General features: G+C 37.1%; 2 long non-coding RNA genes across 2 annotated transcripts; both read left to right on the top strand.

The window, feature by feature from the left end:
- The first annotated feature begins 11,108 nt into the window (after positions 1-11,108).
- On the top strand, positions 11,109-14,506 carry LOC306652582. The gene is made up of 3 exons (XR_013761481.1): positions 11,109-11,199; positions 14,228-14,306; positions 14,416-14,506. It is a non-coding gene; the product is annotated as an uncharacterized lncRNA (long non-coding RNA).
- A 596-nt stretch (positions 14,507-15,102) lies between these two features.
- LOC306652581 lies at positions 15,103-19,903 on the top strand. The gene is made up of 3 exons (XR_013761480.1): positions 15,103-15,217; positions 16,054-16,085; positions 19,743-19,903. It is a non-coding gene; the product is annotated as an uncharacterized lncRNA (long non-coding RNA).
- The last annotated feature ends 574 nt before the right edge of the window (positions 19,904-20,477 follow it).

Here is a 20,477-nt window from a genome sequence, read left to right as displayed (position 1 = left end):
ATAACCTGTACACTAACCTGTGCTTTAATCATGCTTGTATTGGTTGGGGTTGATGCTGAGATCTATCAAAGGCATGATTTTGTTACTGTTAATGTTACTGGGTTGCTGTTGTCAGAGGGCATTCCCTTTTGTGGAGGAATAAAACAGAATTAATAAAAGCATTATGACTATATAGCCTGAGCAATGAATGAAAAAGTAATTGAGCTAGACTTCATTCTGGCAGTTAATACTGACTCATTAGAAAATATTGAACAAGTTTCCTAAACTTTCTGTGCCTTAGTTTGCCCATTTGTTAAATGTCCTCTCTTTTCCTCAGGGTTATAACAATCATAGGTCCTATATTTTCAAACTGTTCTAAAGGCCCCTCACTCAAGAATTTAACAATACTTTCTCAGTTCTACCTATGGGCCAGACACTGTTCCTGGTACAAATCAAATACATCCTTAAGGCAAATTTATTATCTTCCTTCCCTCAAACCAGATTTTCTCTCTTATAATCCCTCAGTGGTAGCAAAAACATCCATAACCCAGGGTAAGCACCTGTGGGAATCCCCCTGGAATCTCCGTCTCTCACCTTCAACCATGTGCTTATCAATGACCAAATACCTTCAAATGCATTTTCATTATTTTTTTTTCTTTCAGCATTAGAGATTGAACCCAGGGCCCCACACATGCTAGGTAATTGTTCTACCATTGAGCTACATAGCTTTTCATTTTACATACCTTTTATTTCATTTTACAGTCATTTTTACTTTGACGCTGTCTCATTAAGTTTCCTGGGGTTACCCAGAACTTGCCATCCTCCTATCTCAGCCTCCCAAGTAGCTGAGATTACAGGTGTGCTCCATTGTACCCAGCTCTGTCACCAATTTTATATATATTTATTATCCCTGACAAATATTGTCTCAATGGCTTTGCCTTTGTGATCCCTCTGACCTAAACTTTTCTCCTTTGATTTTACAAAGCTGGCTTCCCATCATTCAGACCTTAATTTGAATGTCATTTTTCTAGTGACATCCTCTTCAACCCACTCTACTCAGCTCCTCACCAGTCCTATTCTCAATATCATACCTTCTTAGCACTATTCTACCTGACAGTTTATTTGTACTTTCTTTACTTTTTTATATTTCTTCATCACTAGAATCTGAGCTCCACAATTGCAGGGACCTTATCTATCATGTTCACCTCTATTCTAGACACTGGGGTATGACCAACTTTATTATCACTCTCTATTGTATTCATCTGGCAAATATCCAACCCTGGTAAGACTCAATTCCCTAACTCTTCCCCAACACACACCATGCTGCCTGGTCTCCTGACCATCAACTTCAAGTGGTCCTCACTGCTGCTTGGCAATGGTACCATATTCCTCTCGTACTTTCACTCTCCACTTTCCTAGACAACTATTTCACATCTTTATGTCCTCAAACCCCCAATACCCCTCCCACACAAGCTCACCAGATGCCATTTTTTCTTATTTCATTTAGACAATAGAGGCAGGAGAAATCAGGTGCTGTCACTACCAATCTGTTTTCATACTGTGCCTTTCACTGTCTAGACCAAACCCTCTACTTGTGAATTATTAAGTCCCACTTCCTCTCACTCAAGATACCCTGGTATCATTAGATTTTATCTCCACTGGATCATTTCCATCAGCATTCAATATGCTCTAACATCACCATCTTAAAACAAAATAAACTGCCCTTGAACTGGTAGTTACTGCTGCCAACTTTTTGCTTCCTTTTACATCAAAACTCTTCAAAAGGGGTGAGATAGGCTTTCTCCACCTTCTTTCCTCTCATTCTCTTTATGTAATCACTCCAGTCAGGCACTGGACTCCTTGCCAAGACCACTGAAAACCATAATGTTGATCAATTTAGTGCTTACATTCTATTCTATCTTTACTCCACAGCTTAACTGCATTTGATGCAGACCATCACTCTTGAAACCCTATTTAATTTGGTCTTAGAAGTACTATATTCTTAGTTCTCATACTGTTTCTTTGACTGATCTTAGTCTCTTATGCTGCCTTCTCCTCTAAATTTCTAAATATGAGTTGACCAAGGATTAGTATTTTTTTATAGTTCCAGTCATGGTCTTGGGGATATTATAACTTAAGCTCCATCCTAAAATTATGAATTCCTTATCTGTGCTTAGTTCTAACCCTTTCCCCTGAACCCTAGAATAGTCTATCCAGTTAACTATACAAAACCTGTACTTGGATCTGTATTTCTGTCTCATTATACTCTGACCAAAATTGAATTGTTTTTTCTCAATATGAATTCCTTTTGAAAAAAGCTTTCAATACATATATTTTATAAATTTTAATGGACATAATAATTGTACATATTTATGGGGTACAGTGATGTTTCATTATGTGTATACAATGTGAAATAATCAGATCCTGGTAATTGATTTATCGATCACCTCAAAAATTTATCATTATATTGTTAGAAACATTCACTATCCTCTATACTATTTTGAAATATTCAATTATCATCAACCATAAGAACTCCATTGTGCTAGAGAGCATTAGAAGTTATTCCTCCTATCCAGCTGCACCTCTGTGCCCATTAACCATCCGTTCTCCATTCCCTTCTTCTTCTCACTCTTCCTAGACTCTGGTAATCATTATTCTACTCTCCACTTCTATGATATCAACTTTTTCAGTTTCCACATTTAAGTGAAAATATGCAGTGTTTTTTTGTGCATGACTTATTTCACTTAATGTCCCATAGGCTCATCAATGTTGCTCTAAATGATAAAATTTCACCATTTTTAGCTGAAAAATATTCCATTGTATATATGTGCCACATTTTCTTTATCCATTCATTCACAAAAGGGCACCTAGGTTGATTCCATATCTTGGCTATTATAAATAGTGCTGTACTAACCATGGAACTGATATCTCTTTGACATACTGATTTAATTTCCTTTGGATATACACTCAGTAATGGAGTTTCTGGATCATATGGTAGTTCTATTTTTAGTTTTTGTTAGTTTTTTTTTTTTTTGAGAAGCCCCATAGGGTTTTCATAATGGCTGTACTAATTTAAATTCCCACCAGCAATGTATGAGAGTTCTTCTATGTCTGCATACTTGTCAGCACAAAAAGGACCTCATGATGTTCCCCAAACTCTTCATTCTGTCTTCCTCCTTCCATATGGCAACTCCATTATACCACATGCTAATGTCAAATCCTTGAAATCAACTTTTATTCTCCTATTTCTCCCCAATTCTCAATTTGTGAATCTTCTAGGCATTACCTGTTCAATATATCTATTCACCACACCACTATTACCATGCTGGCCCCCAAATTATCATCTTTTTCCCAGACTATTGCAATTTACTCCTAACTGAAGTCTCTGCTTCTCCCCTTTAGGCTCATTTCATACAGCATTCAGAGTAAAACTTCTAAATGTTTTCTGTGACTTGCACACCTGGAGTCTCTCAGCTAGCCTTTCTCAACTGTATTTTAAATGCCAGACTCAATATATCAATGCTCTACTTAGCTTATAGCTAGAACCCCATCTCTGAAATGTTTAAGTTAAAAATAATCAGCATCCTCTTGTTTAAGTGGCAGGTGGTTGATATCATTGCTTTACCAGCTAGATAAATATAGTGCATGAGAATCTGGATGGGAGGAAATAAGTCAAACAGAGAACAAGATGCAAAAAACACCCAGTAGCAGTTTCATAGAAGAGAGGATCTTCCAGAGAAGCCACCAAAGGATATAAATCATAAGCTTTTGAGAAAACACCCAAATAGGGGAGTAAAACAGGGACTTAGGCTGCCTTTGCTAAAAGCCCTGTCTCTTCTTTTGGACTTGCTGATGCCCAATGGGTAACTAAAAGCAGGATAAAGTTTGGCATCTCTGTCTTCATTTAGTGTTTCTTTTATTACCTTATTAAAATTTGTGTCGGATTCCTGCTCAACTCTGGATCATATGATATTTCTATTTTTAGTTGTTGTTGTTGTTTTGAGGAGCCCCACAGCATTTTCATAATGGCTATACTAGTTTATATAAGCATAAGCATGTTAATCATTAAAGGAGTATTCATTTAAATTTGATAATGTGCTTCCTTCAAGGCTGAAGACATTAAGGTCAGAAAAACTAAGGTATTTTCCACAAACCGCCTGCTTTTACTGTGTCCTGTTCCATGGCCCTGGAGTAGTGCCTAGAAGTGTTCAGTCATTACCCTAAATTTTCCACAGTGGATCTTGCAGCCAGATCAACCATGAAGAGGATGCCCTCCCTCAGCAGGAGCAGTATAATCCCATGGGAACTGAATTGTTCCCCATTCCAGGGTCATAGATCTAATAGATACATAATCTATGAAGCAAGAGGAAATTTCCCCTGGAACTGCTGCAATTTCCTCAACACCAGTAAGAATTGGTGTGATTGGAACTCAATAAAATGATAAACCACACCACAGTTTGACCAAGCCTGCTTGTGACCCATACCTCTTGTCTCCTACCCCAGTTCTTTCTCTATTTAAGCCAAAGCTCACATCAAACCTGAAAGACAGGACTGAGATACTTGACATCACTTGTCTTTCCAATTCAGCTACAATGAATAAAGTTCCTTTCTTTCTTTTCCCCATTATTTTTTCCATTTGGTTTTGGGGCATTTCAAATTTGTTAGGACCCCCAGCATTAGGCCTCTGGCATAGGACTTGGGTAACAGGAAAGGTACTGCACAAAATCAATGTGGCCATATGCCGTGACACAGATTTTCTGTCTCAGCATTGATCTTAGCTTTGATTACTACTGGATTTTTACTGTTTGTCTTTTCCTTTTCAAATATAAGCTCCATGATATTAGTAGCCTCTATCTCTAGTATCATAAGGAGTGCTTGGCACATAAAGAAGGTGGCTCAATCAGTATTCACAAAGACTCAAGACACAAAATAAACTTCATAAAACTGTACTTTGTTGGAGTTTCTATGAAAAAGCAACCTAAATTGAACTCTTTTGTAGTTAAAAATAAATTTATTGAAGGGGGGTGCACTTCTAAAAATGGAAGCACCAAGATTAACTTACACGGAAATAATATTCTGATCATGTTATTTAGAAAATAATAGTTTCTGACAGTAGGTCCACATCTTCATCATGTCAGCTTGGGACCAGACTTTCTTAGCAATACCCCAAAGTACAAGAAATAAAACAAGAATCAGTAAATGGGATGAATTCAAACTAAAAAGCTTTTTCTCAGCAAAGTAAACAATCAATAATGTGAAGACAGAGTCTACAGAAAATCTTTACCATACATGCTTCAGATAGATCACTAATCTGCAGAATTTATAAAGAACTCAAAAACTTAACACCAAAAAAAAAAAAAATAACTCAATCAATAAATGGGCTAAGGAACTGAGCAGGCACTTCACAGAAGAAGATATACAATTGATCAACAAATATATGAAAAAATGTTCAAAATTTCTAGCAATCATAGAAATGCAAATCAAAACTACTTAAAGATTGATCTCAACTCAATCTGAATGGCAATTATCAAGAACACAAGCAACAACATATGTTAGTGAGAATGTGGGGAAAAAGGTACATTCATTCATTGCTGGTGGGTTTGAAATTTGGTGTAACCACTCTGGAAAGCAGTATAGAGATTCCTTCAAAAACTTGGAAGGGAACCACCATTTGACCCAGCTATCCCACTCCTTGGCCTATAAAATAAGCATACTACAGTGACACAGCCATGACAATGTTTATAGCAGTTCAATTCACAATAGCTAGATTGTGGAACCAACCTAGATGCCCTTCAATAGATAAATAAATAAAGAAATTATGGTATATATTCACAATGGATTATTATTCAATCATAAAAGATGAATAAAATTATGCATTTGTAGATAAATGGATGGAGTTGGAGAATATAATGCTAAATGAAATAAGTCAAAACCAAAAAACTGAAGGTCAAATGTTTTCTGTCATAAGTGGATGCTGATACATGTGGGGGAGGTTAGGAAAAAGGAGGAACTTTGGATTATGTAGCAGAAAATGAGGGAATGGAGGGGGCAGGAGGAAGGAAAATGATGGAATGAGACAAATCATTACCCAATGTACATGTATGATTACATGAATGGTGTGAATCTACATGGTATAGAAAGAGAGCAATGAAAAGTTGTACTCTGTTTGGTGCAATGAATCAAAATACATTCTGCTGTTGTGTATAACTAAATAGAACAAACAATAAAACAAGAAAATAATACATTTTGTGTTCCCTGTTTTGCCAATTCCCATTCAAAGTCATAGTAAATAGGACCTATTTATAGGTTTTTGTGAGTGTTAAATAAGAAAATATGTGAAAACTCCTTAGGGTAGCACCTAGAACTACATAAATAAATGCAGTTATTTTGTTATTATCATAATATTTGCATTAGTGGTATACTCCATCATAAAATCACTCAAAACTGGAGTTGAGTCACCCTTAAGTTAACACATTGGTTAATCTACTCCCAATGGTTTCCTTGAAACATCCTTTGTGGCATAACATCTTCAGTGATTTCAATTCACTACATTCATAGGCTTTCACCTGGCCTACAGCTAACAGGGTACAGGTCAGGGGATTTCAGAGTCTAAACCAATTTATCACTAGAGTCAACAGAATTGAGCATGCTCCTGAGAACCTAGTAGCCATTCCAGTACTCTACCTAAGAATTCCCAGATTAACTGTGAGGCTGACTCAAAGGCCCAACTCTGAGACTTCCTCAGCGTGCACCCCCTGAAGGCTTCTCGGTGCCCGCCAGGTCCTTTCTGGCACAGCTGAAAGGTCACATGTGCAGGGCTCGTGGGTGGAGTCTCTCGCGTCCAAATGGAGGGCGACCTGCGGGGCTTCTTACTAGCTCATCAGGCAAAGGGCAGACCTGAGGTGATGTGGACATGGAAGAGCAGGACTTATGCCAGTGCAGCCTGACGAGTAAGTGGGCTCCAGGCTAACGACTGCTCACACCTGCCAACTCATGGCATTGGCCTTTTGTTGGCTGGGTCGTGAGGACAGCTTTCCCAGGAGCCCGGGTCTTTGGTCTGCTGGCAGTGGGTGGATGTGGAAGGTGCCAAGGCTGAGCCGTGGGCACAGAGGGTGGAGCTGGGCCTAGGCCCCATCCAGGTGGCCAGGCCGGTGGGAGGGGAAACTTGCAAAGGAACGGTGGGAAGCATAGGTCTCAGAGCAGAGACTGCATCCTGGCCCCCCAGGCTGTGTGATTGCCCTTCAGGTTCCGGTGGTTTGGAGGCCTGGCCTGTGTGGTTGCTTAGGTAAAACTCTGAAAACACATGTTCCACTTTTGATTTCTTCTCCATTGACTGTGCAGGCGCAGTTGATGATTTGCCACTGGTAAATCACCCTCAAAGTTGTATTTTGACAAATGCAAACAAGCAAAAGTTTGTAGGCTCCTTACCACACGTGTTGTCAATTTAAGGTCCACCTGCCCTCCTTTTAGTCTTCTAACCTGGAGAGTGCAGGGAGCGACCCCCAGCGCCCACCCTCCATCCAGCCTCTCCCAACCTCCTGGTCCTTATTTATCAGACCAGGAATATGGTGGTGCCTTAGCAGAGTGACAGAATTGTGCTCAATAATAATATAACCATTTGCTCATCATTTTATTGAAATGCTAGTGAGAACATGCTATTGGGTGTTGGGTGCGGGAGACAACAAAGCCAAGATGGTCCCTGTCCACTGAGTTTCTAGATTAGTGAACAATGCTTTTCAAAGTATGAAAGCAAGCGTTCATTCAGCTCATACTTATGCACTAAATACCATGGGAGTGTGAGGTTTTGTTGTTCTCTGAAGGAAACTAAAGGTGCAATTCTGTGTTCTGCTTAGAATGGAATATTACTCAGCCATAAAGAATGATAAAATTATGGCATTTGCAGGCAAATGGATGAAATTGGAGAATATCATGCTAAGTGAGATAAGCCAATCTCAAAAAACCAAAGGTCGAATGATATCACTAATAAGTGGATAAGGACACATAATGGGGGAAGGGAGGGGTTAGTGTTAGGGTTAGAATTAGGGTTAGGGAGGGGAGCAAGAATGGAGGAAGGAAGGACTGTATAGAGGGAAAAGAGGGGTGGGAGGGGTGGGGGAAGGGAAAAATAACAGAATAAATCAAATAACATTACCCTATGTAAATTTATGATTACACAAATGGTATGCCTTTACGCCATGTACAAACAGAGAAACAACATGTATCCCATTTGTTTACAATAAAAGAAAAAGGAAAAAAAAAGAAAAGTGATAGATGCAGATATATGGAGAGGGTGCATATTTGAAGAGTAGGAGTCTGTCAGAGTGTTTATCCAATCTAAGTATGAATTTTTGGACTGGCCTTTGTGTTCAGCGTATCTCGACTAAAATGTAAATAGCTAAGTGCTTGCTATCAACAGTGTGTGCACTTTGATATCCAGTTACAGAGAAGCCTACATGTGGATATGAGGTAATGAAATTGAGTACACAAGCGGTTTGAAGATGAAGAGGATGAGATAGAATGAGTAAAAGCAGAAGTATACAGGAAAATTAGTGGGGGTATTTAGCAACTGATGTTTATAAACTGATAGTGTAGGGAAAGGAACAGAAAGTAGAAATAGCCCAAGGCATAATTATTGAATATTGTAACTTGTAATTCCTATTTGCCAAAATAAGTTAACATTTTGGGAAATTAATCTTTGTGAGTTAAAATTTTTTATTTTCCTAATTCCAGAAGTAGTTTGTATTCTTTGTAAAGCATTTGGGGAAATAATCTATATTTTTTGTGCTAGTGCTTTCAGGTTGTTTCCTTGATTCCTGGTCATGATGCTACCTTAATAAGCCAGTTCTATGGTAGTTATTCAGTAGTGGTACCAGGAAGTTAAACCTGGAGGCTACTCTTCTAGCCCTTCCAACAATTTTTTGGTGACCTAATTTCCTATATTAAATTCTTTTCTGCCTAACTTTCTTGATTTTTTAAATATTTTTGCAGTTGTCTCAAGTATTAAATACTGTTATCTTTATGGATATAGTTTCATATTTTAATTAAATGTCTTTTATGGTAACTACAGATTCACATTCTGTTTAAAAAACATAATAGAGATCCCATGTAACCTAACTCATTTTCTCCAATGGTAATATCTTACAAAACTATTTAGAATATTATAGCCCAGACATTTACTAGATATAGTCAAGAGCCAGACCATTTCTGTTACTGGAGTCCTAGGACAGAGGCCTAACTCTGGAGATCCAGCAGATCAGGTGTGACCACTCTTCCAAAAAACTAAACATAAAATGTAATTATGAAAAACATGCCAGGGCCTCTGTCCTCCTTTTTTAGATCTTGCAACATGCATATATTGAATCCTTTTGTTGATGTAGGACAGGAGAGACTGGACACCTGAGGAGTTTTCAGGAAGCAGATTGACTACAGGGTCCAGGGTGGCTCTTGCCTAAGAATTGTTCCTCTGAACAAAGATTTTGGAAAATTTTTGAACTTTATATCCACTGGGAGGAGAGAGTTGGAGGTTTTACATGACTATTGCTTTCTGATCCATCCCCTAGACCAGGTTTCATAAGTTTTTATCAAGAAAACAGAGATAATACCTTTTTGTACATAAGCTTGCAGACTAACTCTGTCACACCTTTTGTGTACAAACCTGGCATTTACAAGAAAGAGGAAGCTTCAAACCCCAAGACATCCTGTTGATCTGACAAGAGGAGAAGCTTAATTATGGCAAGGGTCTTTTGGGTGGGGATACCTAGTCTACTTCACTATAGTCACCTCCTTCTAATCACAACTGGTAAAGTTTCCCTTTACTAAAGATGTATGTGATTAGATTGGGTAGTCCAGGATAATTCAGTACAATCTTCCCATCTCAAGACCCTGAACCTTAGATTTGTCTGTGAAGTCTTTTTTGCCAAATAAAGTAACATACTCACTGTTTTTAGGGTCTTCACATGAACGTTTTGAAGGCCACTCTTTATCTACCACTCCAACCTTTTACTTTTGCACTATTTATTGATAAATAGATAGATGGTCATACATTTCCATTCTTATCTCTGCTTCTCTTTTGAAGCATACAGTCCTATTTTCATGTTGTCCTTTAGCATGTGTCACTCCACAGCCCAGTTGTGCTAGGTTGTGGAAAGTCCAGAGAAGGTGCTTGAGGACATCATGGGAGACATGAATCTTTGGGGAAAGCTTATAGCAGATCAGTGGCAGCTCCAGGAAGAGTTCCATGGCAACAGACTGACTGAGAGCATCTGTGTCCCTTAAGGTGTTTCTCCAAGCAGTACCTTTCTTTCTTGTGGTGTTTTGCCTAGTGGCACTGGCCAAATGAGTGACATGTATCCTTTACCCAATGTCCTCAGTTCTTTGTTCATCCCCATTCAGGGGGGTTTAAGTGTTAGAATGAAGAAGCAGTGACATCAGCATTAGTTTGCTTGTTTGACCAGCATTCCAAGGAGCAACTGACCCAGTGTACATGCAAGAAACTAGCTTTTTACACATAACACTAACTTGCCCTAGTTCCCAGTGTGCATGAGAGAATTCAGTGTCCTTTAAGATAATATGTTTCTGGACTTTCCAGATCAGGCTTGCTCTCATTCTTCTCTTACTTTTGGTAGGTTTATGGAAACAGAAAGGGAACATTTGGGGTCATAGTGTTGTACTATTCCCCTTTTCTTTAGTAACAACACAGCACAAATGGCAAATTAAAATGGGTGCCATTAAGCAATCATGTAAACAATCCATGTGTTGTTTGTTAAGTTGCATCATTACTGGGAGCACTTCATTTCCAGAAAAGGACAATGGCATGAGCTGGGTATTAGAGAACAAATCCCAAGCTGAGTTTCTCATCTATCAATTAACACTGATTATATAACACTGACAGACTATTTTAGGGCTTTGATTGGTGACCCAAGTCTGCATATAAAGTAATTTGGTAATCAGCTGGTTTTATACATAGAATTTCCCAGTAAATGATATGGGCAGTTTGAGATTGAAGTTTGAGATTAAGAGAATGTAAGCCATGTTGTTCATTCGAAGTCTTAGAGCTTAGCCCACATATATGTCTACTCTCTGGTTTTGCTCTATTTTTTATTTTTAGAAATTCATCTATGCCCTTATCAACTGGAGGGAGTCAACTGGCTGGCCTAACACTTCCTCTGTCAGAATGGCTGCATCCTGGGAGATGAGATGGGCCTTGCTAAGACCTGCCAAGTATGTTAGTATGGAGCAAGCACTTTTCACCTCCACTGAAATACCTCCTCACACTTCATTACCATCTTAGCTGTTAACTACAAGATCTATTTTTACACTAGGATGTGAAATGCCTCACTTTTATTAAGAGATCACAAACTTGAAATTGATTTTTCCAGTTGTGGGAGTGGTTAAGAATCATGTCATTACCCTTATTTTATCTGAGCTTTGACATGTATCTGTGAAAAGAGTTAATTACTTGAGTTAGAAGTGCAGTTAATGGGCCCAGGTTTAGGACTTTTCTCTGTGTTAAGCATGTATACTTGCCCAAGTATCAAATTGACTCTAACCTCCTTAGTAACACTTTATGGACTTAACTCTATTGCTTTTAATTTTAATCTCCCTTCCTGAGTGGGAGTGGGTTGGGGTCAGGCTGCTTCCCCTTTTTATACTCTGATAAAAGAAATGAAGAGGAAGTACACTGTTTTCCAAAATACAACTTAGCCATCTAATGGCCTTAAAAGGGGGTGAGGTATGGGGCTGGGTTTTTGTATCCATTAGAGCACTTGCTTAGCATGTGTGGGGAACCTTGTTCAGTTCTTAGCACCATATATAAATAAATAAAATAAAGATCCATTGAAAACTAAAAATTTTTTTTAATAAAGTGTTGCAGGTGAGGTACAGCCTAGAAACCTGGAGAATCATATGTGGCCCCCTTGGGCATTGATCAGTAGATGGTGTGTTGAAATTGATGCTTCTGTCAGGATAATCAGCAATACTGCCCTGGGTTGATGTATGTGGGCTTGGATTGATGGAAAATCAGTCACAACACCCCTTGTGTCAATCACACAAGGATTACTTACCTGAAGGATTCCAAAGATATCCTGGTGTAATTATGATATAGGTCACAGGCATCTTGATCAGAAATTAGGAAGATGAAAACTTCCTAATCCCAAGAAAGTTTCACCATTGGTCACTGGTGAGAATGAGCAAGGGTCTCATCTTTTTAGAAGTTCAATGTCCCCTTCAATGCTCACCTTACATGTATAAGGTTTGAGCTGGAGCAGTGCTATATGGAGGCTTGTCTGACCATATGTTGAAGGCTACTTTACTTAGGCCAGGTGTACCTCATCAATCTTGGCATTATTCAGAACACAATATGACCTCTCAGTAAGGCCCCCTGAGATTTATCAGTGATTCCTCTTAGCTTTCTTGGGCAAAGAAAATGTTCCTGGTTTATTCCTGCACTGAGAAATATGAAACTAGAATAAATCTCAGATTCCCGGAGGTGTCCTCCCTATAATCTCTTTTGTCTCAGTCATTGAAATTGTCCTACTGACTGCATTGAGAGCCAGAAAATTCCACTTGTCTTTTGCTTTTCCAGCTCTAGTTTAAATTCTTTAAATATATACCAACTCCCAATCTGTTTTGGTAAAAGTGTGTTTAGAATTTTTGAATCTACATTATGAAACATATTAGTTTGCATTTTTCCTTTCTTATATGTTGTTGTCTGGTTTTAGTATTAGGGTAAATCTGGCCTCATAGAAAAAATTGAAAAGTATTCCTCCTCAATTATCAGGAAGAGTTATGTAGAATTGTTACTGTTTCTTTTTTAGATGTTTGATAGAATTCACTAATGACTCCAAATTTATTTTGTAGACACATCTGATTTTTGGTAATAAAAGGTAAACCTTTTCTAAATTGTATTCTCGGGGAATGCTAAACAGAATGATTTTAATACAGTTAAGTCACTTTATGCAGGGTTGCTCTTGGTACACTTTGGGCTGGGATAGTTACAAGAAAATCATTTCCTTTATAAAATTAATATGATCATATAAAAAAAAGTGAACTGCCATTCTCTCATCACAGCAGTCTAACCACCTGCAAGCATCAAGGAATGTTTTATATCGATGAAATTATAGTGCACATATAGCTCATATGGTTTCTATTTGTTAATGTACCACTACCACTGTAATGTTGCATTTTATTATATTCACGATCATTTTCAATTGGCTGCATAAAATGACATTAGGAGAATTTATTATTTACCTAAATGTTCTATTGATGAGGAAACATGAGTTCCCCCTTTTTGGGGGGTTACTTAAGTTAATTTTGAGGTGAACATCTTTGAGCTACAGTTTTCACAGGATTTTGAATATGATCCTTAAGGCATATTTTTTTCCTCAGAAATAGTACAGTATTTGGGGATGCAAGCTCTTCAAGTGCTTTTATTGATAGTATTCTTTTTTCTTGTATATCACAACAACTTTAGAGTCATAAGTGCCTTCAGGCATCTCCTGAAGTATGCCTATTTGACTTTACAAAGTTACATTTTATACCCTTACTTCTTATGAGAATGATAATAAATTCTACTTTCCCCATTTGAATGTGTGTTCTAGATATAGCATAAACAAATATGGCATAACAAATTCCACTCTTCAGTATAATCATAAGGCACCAACTAAAAAAGACCAAGGGCTTTTATCTGTATTGTTCACATAGAACTTGAGCCAATAGAAGGTACTCTATAAATTTTTACAGAAGGAAGGAAAACACAGAAGGCGGGAGACAGTTGGGAAGGAAGGAAAGCACTTTCATCAGGGCAGCTAGGCCATTGACAGAGGCCACAATGTGTGAGTCCTGTTTATAGTCAGGTCTTAGTACTTCTGGCTTGATGTTTCCAAGTATGCCTGCTCTTTTCCAACAGTTGGGTTGGTTTCATTGATTTCTGTTTTTCCTGACTTTTGTTTGTGTTAGAGGTTCAATTACATAAATATTGAGCCTTATTCCTTGTTAACTCCTGAAGTAATCGAACACCATCAATTCCCTTGGCAAGTCCACTGAGTCGTACCTGATTTTGCTCTAGGAACATACTAGTGTCCTAATGTGTGAAAGATTGTACATAATTTCTTTATGAAGCAAGTCATATATAAGAGTTTGTGTTTTCAACCCACAGCTGTGGGAACTTTGTTGTTTCTTATGGGAAAATGTGACAAAAACTGCCTTCTTCCTTTGTTCCAGACAATTGCTCTCATCATTTATTTGGCAGGAAGGATAAAAGATGAAGGACCATTTATAATTCTCTGTCCCCTATCTGTTTTGAACAAGTGGAAAGAAGAGATGGAAAAGTACAGAGTAGATGTAGCTGGACTTGTATTATTTATGTTGATATTTTTATAGATGAAGTGTAAAATAGCATAGATCAAAATCTTGTCATATTCAATGTTTTTATTCCAGAATGTTTGAACCAAAACAGCGTAGGTTAAGACACAGTATCTGATGGGGGAGGACCTAATGGTTGTTACTGTTACCATTCTGCAATTTCAAGGCTAGGACTCACTTTTTTTGTTCCTTTATTTATTCATTACTGCCTGATTTTGAGATAAATAGATATCCTCTGGCATACCAATTGATGTCTTTGTTTCCTTTCTTTTATATATTTTTGAAATATTTTCTTAATTGTTGCCCTAGTGATTATAATAAACATCTTCACTTAATAACATTTTGTACAGATTGATGGCAAAAATTTCAATACTATACAAAGCTTTGCTTCAATATAGTTTTCTCTCTCCCTTCTTAGCACTCTTATTGTCATATAAATTGCATCTTTATGTATCATAAATAAATTTTACTTATCAAAAGGAGAAACTATCCTTCCCATAGAAACATAGTAACTAAAATGTGAAACATCATTGCATTTTCAGTTAGCACAAGACCATCTTAGACCTGATCCTTCTCCCTGCTTACCACAGCACTTCCCCTGAGTTTTAATAATTATTCTAGATAACAATTCAGACTCCCAGTATTCTTTCTGGTATCAGCACTTAATGAATGGTGTCTGCACATTGAAGTCCTTTCATGACATGCACACACCATCTCGTGGCTTTAGCTTTTGGATTCGTCTGCCCCTTTTCTTGGATTTAAATTTGTGCCATTTCTTTCCTGTGTAACATATGCAGGGGACAAGGAGGAAAGAGCACATCTTCAGCAAGACCTAAAGCAGGAGTCACATTTTCATGTGCTGCTGACTACCTATGAGGTATTCATTTGTTTCTGTAAAACAAGAATTCCTAACCTAGATCCTTATAAGTTGTAAAATCCACTGAAATTATATTTAAATTTTTAATAGCACACATTTTTCTAGGGGGACAGTCTACCTACATCACATTCTAAAGAGGGTCTATTACCAAAATGAAGGATAACTGTGCTTCAATTTAGCTGGATTCACTTTCCTCTGGTTGATCAAGGGGGAAACCTTCCTTGGAAAGTGACACTTTAGCTTCCTCTGTTGATGACTAGCAGGAGACAGACAGGCAGGTGAGAGGGTTTTGTACATAGAGGCATCATGTCTTATAATGGGATTATAGCAATGGAGGATTCTTAATTCCAGTCTTATTTTATATCCTTGTTTAAACTAAGACTGGGTAGCTGTAAGACTTTCCACTTAACCATACCTCCCTTCTGTTCATATGATAGTGCTACTTTAGGAATTGGGCTTACTTTTTTTTAACAGAATTAACAAGTTAAAAGACTTAGATCCTGTGGTTTATGAGAGTTAAGAAGAAATAAAAAACTAGCTTATTAATATCAGAATTTATCAATTCCAGTGTTTTTATTACTTTAATTTCTTATTTTTTTAGAACCAGGGATTGAGCCCAAGGGTGTTTAACCACTAAACCACATCTCCAAACCCTTTTTATTTTTCATGTAGGACCAGGTCTCACCAAGTTTCTTAGGGCCTCATTTAAGTTTCTGAGGCTTGCTTTGCACTGGTCATTCTCTTGCCTCAGTCTCCCAAAGTCATTGGGATTGCAGGTATGCACCACCATTCCCAACAATACCAGTCTTTTTAATGTGTCTTCCTTTATTTTTCAGATTTGCTTAAAAAATGCATCATTTCTAAAATCGTGAGTATATTTTACTCTATCAGAAACTGTGCTGTGTGTGGAAGTCTTCTCTTCTTACATTGTTTGGTACTTTGCCACTTTCATGATATGTCTGGTCTGTCTTCTTTCGGTCATGTTTATTCATAGGCAGGCATAGTGGAAGTCTTGCATTCTAATCTCTACTCATTAGCTATGTGTCCTTGAACTTCTGTGTCCTCAATGGTAAAGAGGGGGATAACGGTCTTTGGATGACTGTTGTGAGAACTGAGAATACATCTACATGGTTGGTGTTTAGTAGATTCCGAGTTTTGTTGTTGTCATTGTTGTTGTTGTTAGTTTTCATTTTGGTACTGGGGATTGAATGCAGGAGTTCTCTACCACTGAGCTACATCTCTACTCCTATTTCTTTTATTTTAACATGTTCAGACAGGGTATCTGTGAGTTGCCAAGGATGGCCTTGAATTTGTAATCCTCCTGCCTCAGTTCCCAGAATCTCCAGGATTACAGGTGGGTTCCACTGCATCCTGCCTAGACACTAGATTCATTATCTTGTAACTTTCATAGACATCTTTCAGGACTGCTATTTGGTGATTTTACTGTAATATAGGAGGCTTTCCCTGGAAATAACAAAGTTCTGTGGTATATATACATACATGACAGAATATTATTCAGCCATAAAGAAGAATAAAATTATGGCATTTGCAGGTAAATGAATGGAATTGGAGAATATCATGCTAAATAAAATAAACCAATTCCCAAAAACCAAAGGTCGAATGTTTTCCCTGATCAGTGGATGATAATACAGAATAGGGGTGGGGGGTGGTGGGGTAAGAGAAGAAGGGAGGAACTTTAGATTATGTAGAGAAAAATGAGAGGGGTGGGGTGGGGATATGAAAGATGGGGGAAAGAGATAGACATCATTACCTGTACACGTATAATCACACTAACGGTGTGAATCTATATTGTGTACAATCATATAAACAAAATTTGTACCCCATTTGTTTGTGTACAATAAATTAAAATGCAGTCTTTAAAAATTTTTAAAAAGACCTTTAAAAAAAGAAATAACAAAGTAGCAGTGTTGTAGAATTAACATTTTAGAAAGGATATTTGAAGTATACTTCTAATTCATCCTTTTGAATTACATTTTTGTAGCAGGGATTGAACCCAGGGGCACTTTACCACTAAGCTGCATGCCTGGTCCTTTTCATTGTTTAGTTTGAGATAGTCTCATTAAAGTTGTTGATGCTGTCCTTGAATTTGCCATCCTCCAGCTTCACAAGTAGTTGTCATTATTGATGTGCACCATCCTGCCCTGAGTGCTGCTTTGCCACTCAGAAGGTTTTGTTTTCAGAGTGCCTTATCAATATTTTAAATATATTTTTGCTCATCCAGGTTATTGTGCATGGATTTCTGTTGTAATCTTATTTTGAAGTACTAAAGACTAGGTCATAGATTTTATGACTTTGTCCAGTATTTTGTTTTATTTAATTTACATTTAAATGATTATATTATCTTTCCTTTAGAAGAGTATATGCTTTTCCTCTTTTTCATTCTTTTACTTTATTTCTTTAATGTCATGTCATGTTAATTATATGTCATTTCATTTTATGGTGCTTGGCTTTGAACCTCAGGCTCCCACATGGTATGCAACTGCTCTACCACTAGTTATTCCCCCAGCTCTAGTTTATATTCTTAATATCCAATTTAACTTTTTCAAAGTCTCTCCATGGAAAGGAACTGTTGAGTTACTGGTAATAACCAGGAAAGTAAATCATTGAGCTACACCATGAGCCAGTAGAGGGATAAGAATTATAAAGATATCCATGATACAAGGTAATATGTGGCAAGTCTCAAAAGATAATAAAATTGGTATATAAATGTTGTTGAGTACTTTATATAAATTGTCCCATTTAGATTTCATGAAAAACCTGGTAGGCAGGTATTATCATTCATTTTACAAAGGAGTAAATTAACACATCAGTTATCCCAGTAAGGCAGAGCAGACATTTGAGCAGACATTCAAACCCATCACTTGCTGCCATGGTCCTTCTTTCTAAGAGAGCTTCTCTAAGTATCTAGAAGTACTTGAGTGTCACCTTATTCAGCAGAAATACATTTTTATATCTCAGTCTTTTCTGAATGCATTTCTTAGTGGAGTAAAGAACCTTACTAACAAAGGGATATTTATAATGTTTACTCATATTAAGAATCCCAACAACATACATATATTTTTTCAGTATGTTTAAGGTTATATTTCTCCATTACTGTATTGTACATTCTGAAAATCATTTCCTTTGATCAGTGATTCAGCCACTTTCATTCATTGAACCAAATCCACCTCACTTGGCCTTCTGCATTGAATGAGCATTTTTAGATGTTTGTGTATATACAAACCTGTGTCTAGTTTTTCCAATGGAATAAGATCTAATCTATTTTGAATGATACTGTAGTATGGACACTCAGTACCTATTTCATAACCACCATCCAACCTCGCTGGGACCCTATCTCCTTTAAATTCTTAAATGCATCCTCTGCTTCCACTGCCCAGTACTCTCCTTGGACTTCTGCCCTCTCTTTGGATCCTCATATCACTCTTCACCTATACCACTCTCATTAGGTGAATGGCAGTAGGCACCTCTGTTACTCTGAATTTTCTCTGTAGCCTCAGAAGAAGAAGCTTTCCTTTTTGTAGGCCAGCCTCTACACAGATCTTTCTTTTAATCTTTCAGGAATTGTCCTTCTTTATTTACTGTTTTGCCTGATCCACTTAGTTTTACAAGTACAAAAACAATGCAATGGGATTACATAATGTTACATAGAAAATTGAAAGTTATAAATTATATAACATATTTTTCTGTCTTTTGCATGATTCCACATTTTTAAAAAGAATACTCAATATTTATATCTTTTTAGTTATACAAGTATTTTTGCAGCATAGTATTTATTATCTTATCACATATTATTGGATATTTAGTTTATTTTTCAGTTTTGTTTTATATTATAAATACTGCATTTTAGAATATCATCAATTTTTTACCATATTTTGGATTGCTTTTAACAGCTTTCCACCAATAGCATCTGTTTAAAATACGATTTTATGACTGAACTTCTTGAGACATTGCTGTCATAACCTGTTATACTACAAAACATGCTCTGGCAACAGTCAGGGATGACCTCCATGTTAACAAGTCCAGTGGCAGCATCTTCCTGGACATCTCTGTGTTCCTGTTCACCACTCCCCCATTTTAATGTCTCTTTATTTTTTTATGGGATTGAATCTTAGCTCTACCTTTATGATTTTGACCTATTTACCTAAACTTTCTGAGTTTTAGTCTCTTTGTTGGCACAGTTATGGTCACTTATCTTATTCTTTTGGGTTAAATAACACATGTAGCCACAAGCACAATGTCTGGTACATAGTACAAGATTATAAATGTATCCTTTTCTTTTCTTTCTCTGGCCACTTACTTCCTGTACTAGGTCTTTCTCATATTGGCAAAAGAAAAAAAATCACTTGGTAACCTCTGAAATGGGATAGCCATGATTCCAGGTATATTTCTAACAGAGTGGGCTTACTGTTAGTCTTCCTAACAAGTCACAATTTTGTAGTAAGTTCTGGTTGTGAGACATGTGTTTGAGCTACCTGAAAATGAAAGTTTGGATTTTCTCTCACAGCTTCACATGGAGTATTCTTGTTGTGGATGAAGCTCACAGATTGAAAAACCAAAGCTCTCTGCTGCATAAGACACTTTCAGAGGTAAACTCAAAGGATAGTCTTAGTTTTTAATATAACCCTCCTTTATTTTTTAATTGACTTTATTTTTTAGAGCAAGTTATTTCCAACAAAATTGAGTAGAAGGTACAGAGAATTCCCATATGTCCCCTGCCCCTTTACAAACATGCTCCCCCATTCTCAGCATCTCTCTGAAGAGAGATGTTAAAACTAATGAACCTGCATTGACAATATCAGAATACTCAGAGTCAATAATTTATAGATTCACCCTTGCTATTGCACATTTTTTGAGTTTGGACAAACAGGTAATGACACGTAACCACCATTATAGTATCACACAGAATGGTTTCGCAGGCTTAAAAATCCTATATCCAATCTATTCTTCATTTTTTCTCCTCTATAACTCCCCTTTGAAAACACGTAGTTTAGGCCTGTACATAGTCAACTAAATTGATATGTTTTTAGATATATTTCTCAGGGCTAAAGAAATATTTTGGGGGTTAGGGGTAGTGAGAAAAGTAGTATTGAACATGGCTAATTACTTTTCCTTTCTCTTTTATATAGGAGAAAATATTTACTAAAATCCAGTTATCAAATGAGCAAGAACCTACTCCAATAAAATACATTGTATTTTTGGACATGTTTCTACTCTCTTTTGAGTGTCTTTAATTTCCTGG

This window comes from Sciurus vulgaris (assembly GCF_902686455.1).
Source record: "Sciurus vulgaris genome assembly, contig: HiC_scaffold_299_arrow_ctg1, whole genome shotgun sequence".
NCBI lineage: Eukaryota > Metazoa > Chordata > Mammalia > Rodentia > Sciuridae > Sciurus > Sciurus vulgaris.
The sequence above is the reverse complement of the archived record's forward strand: the minus strand, read 5'-3'. Positions and strand labels throughout refer to the sequence as shown.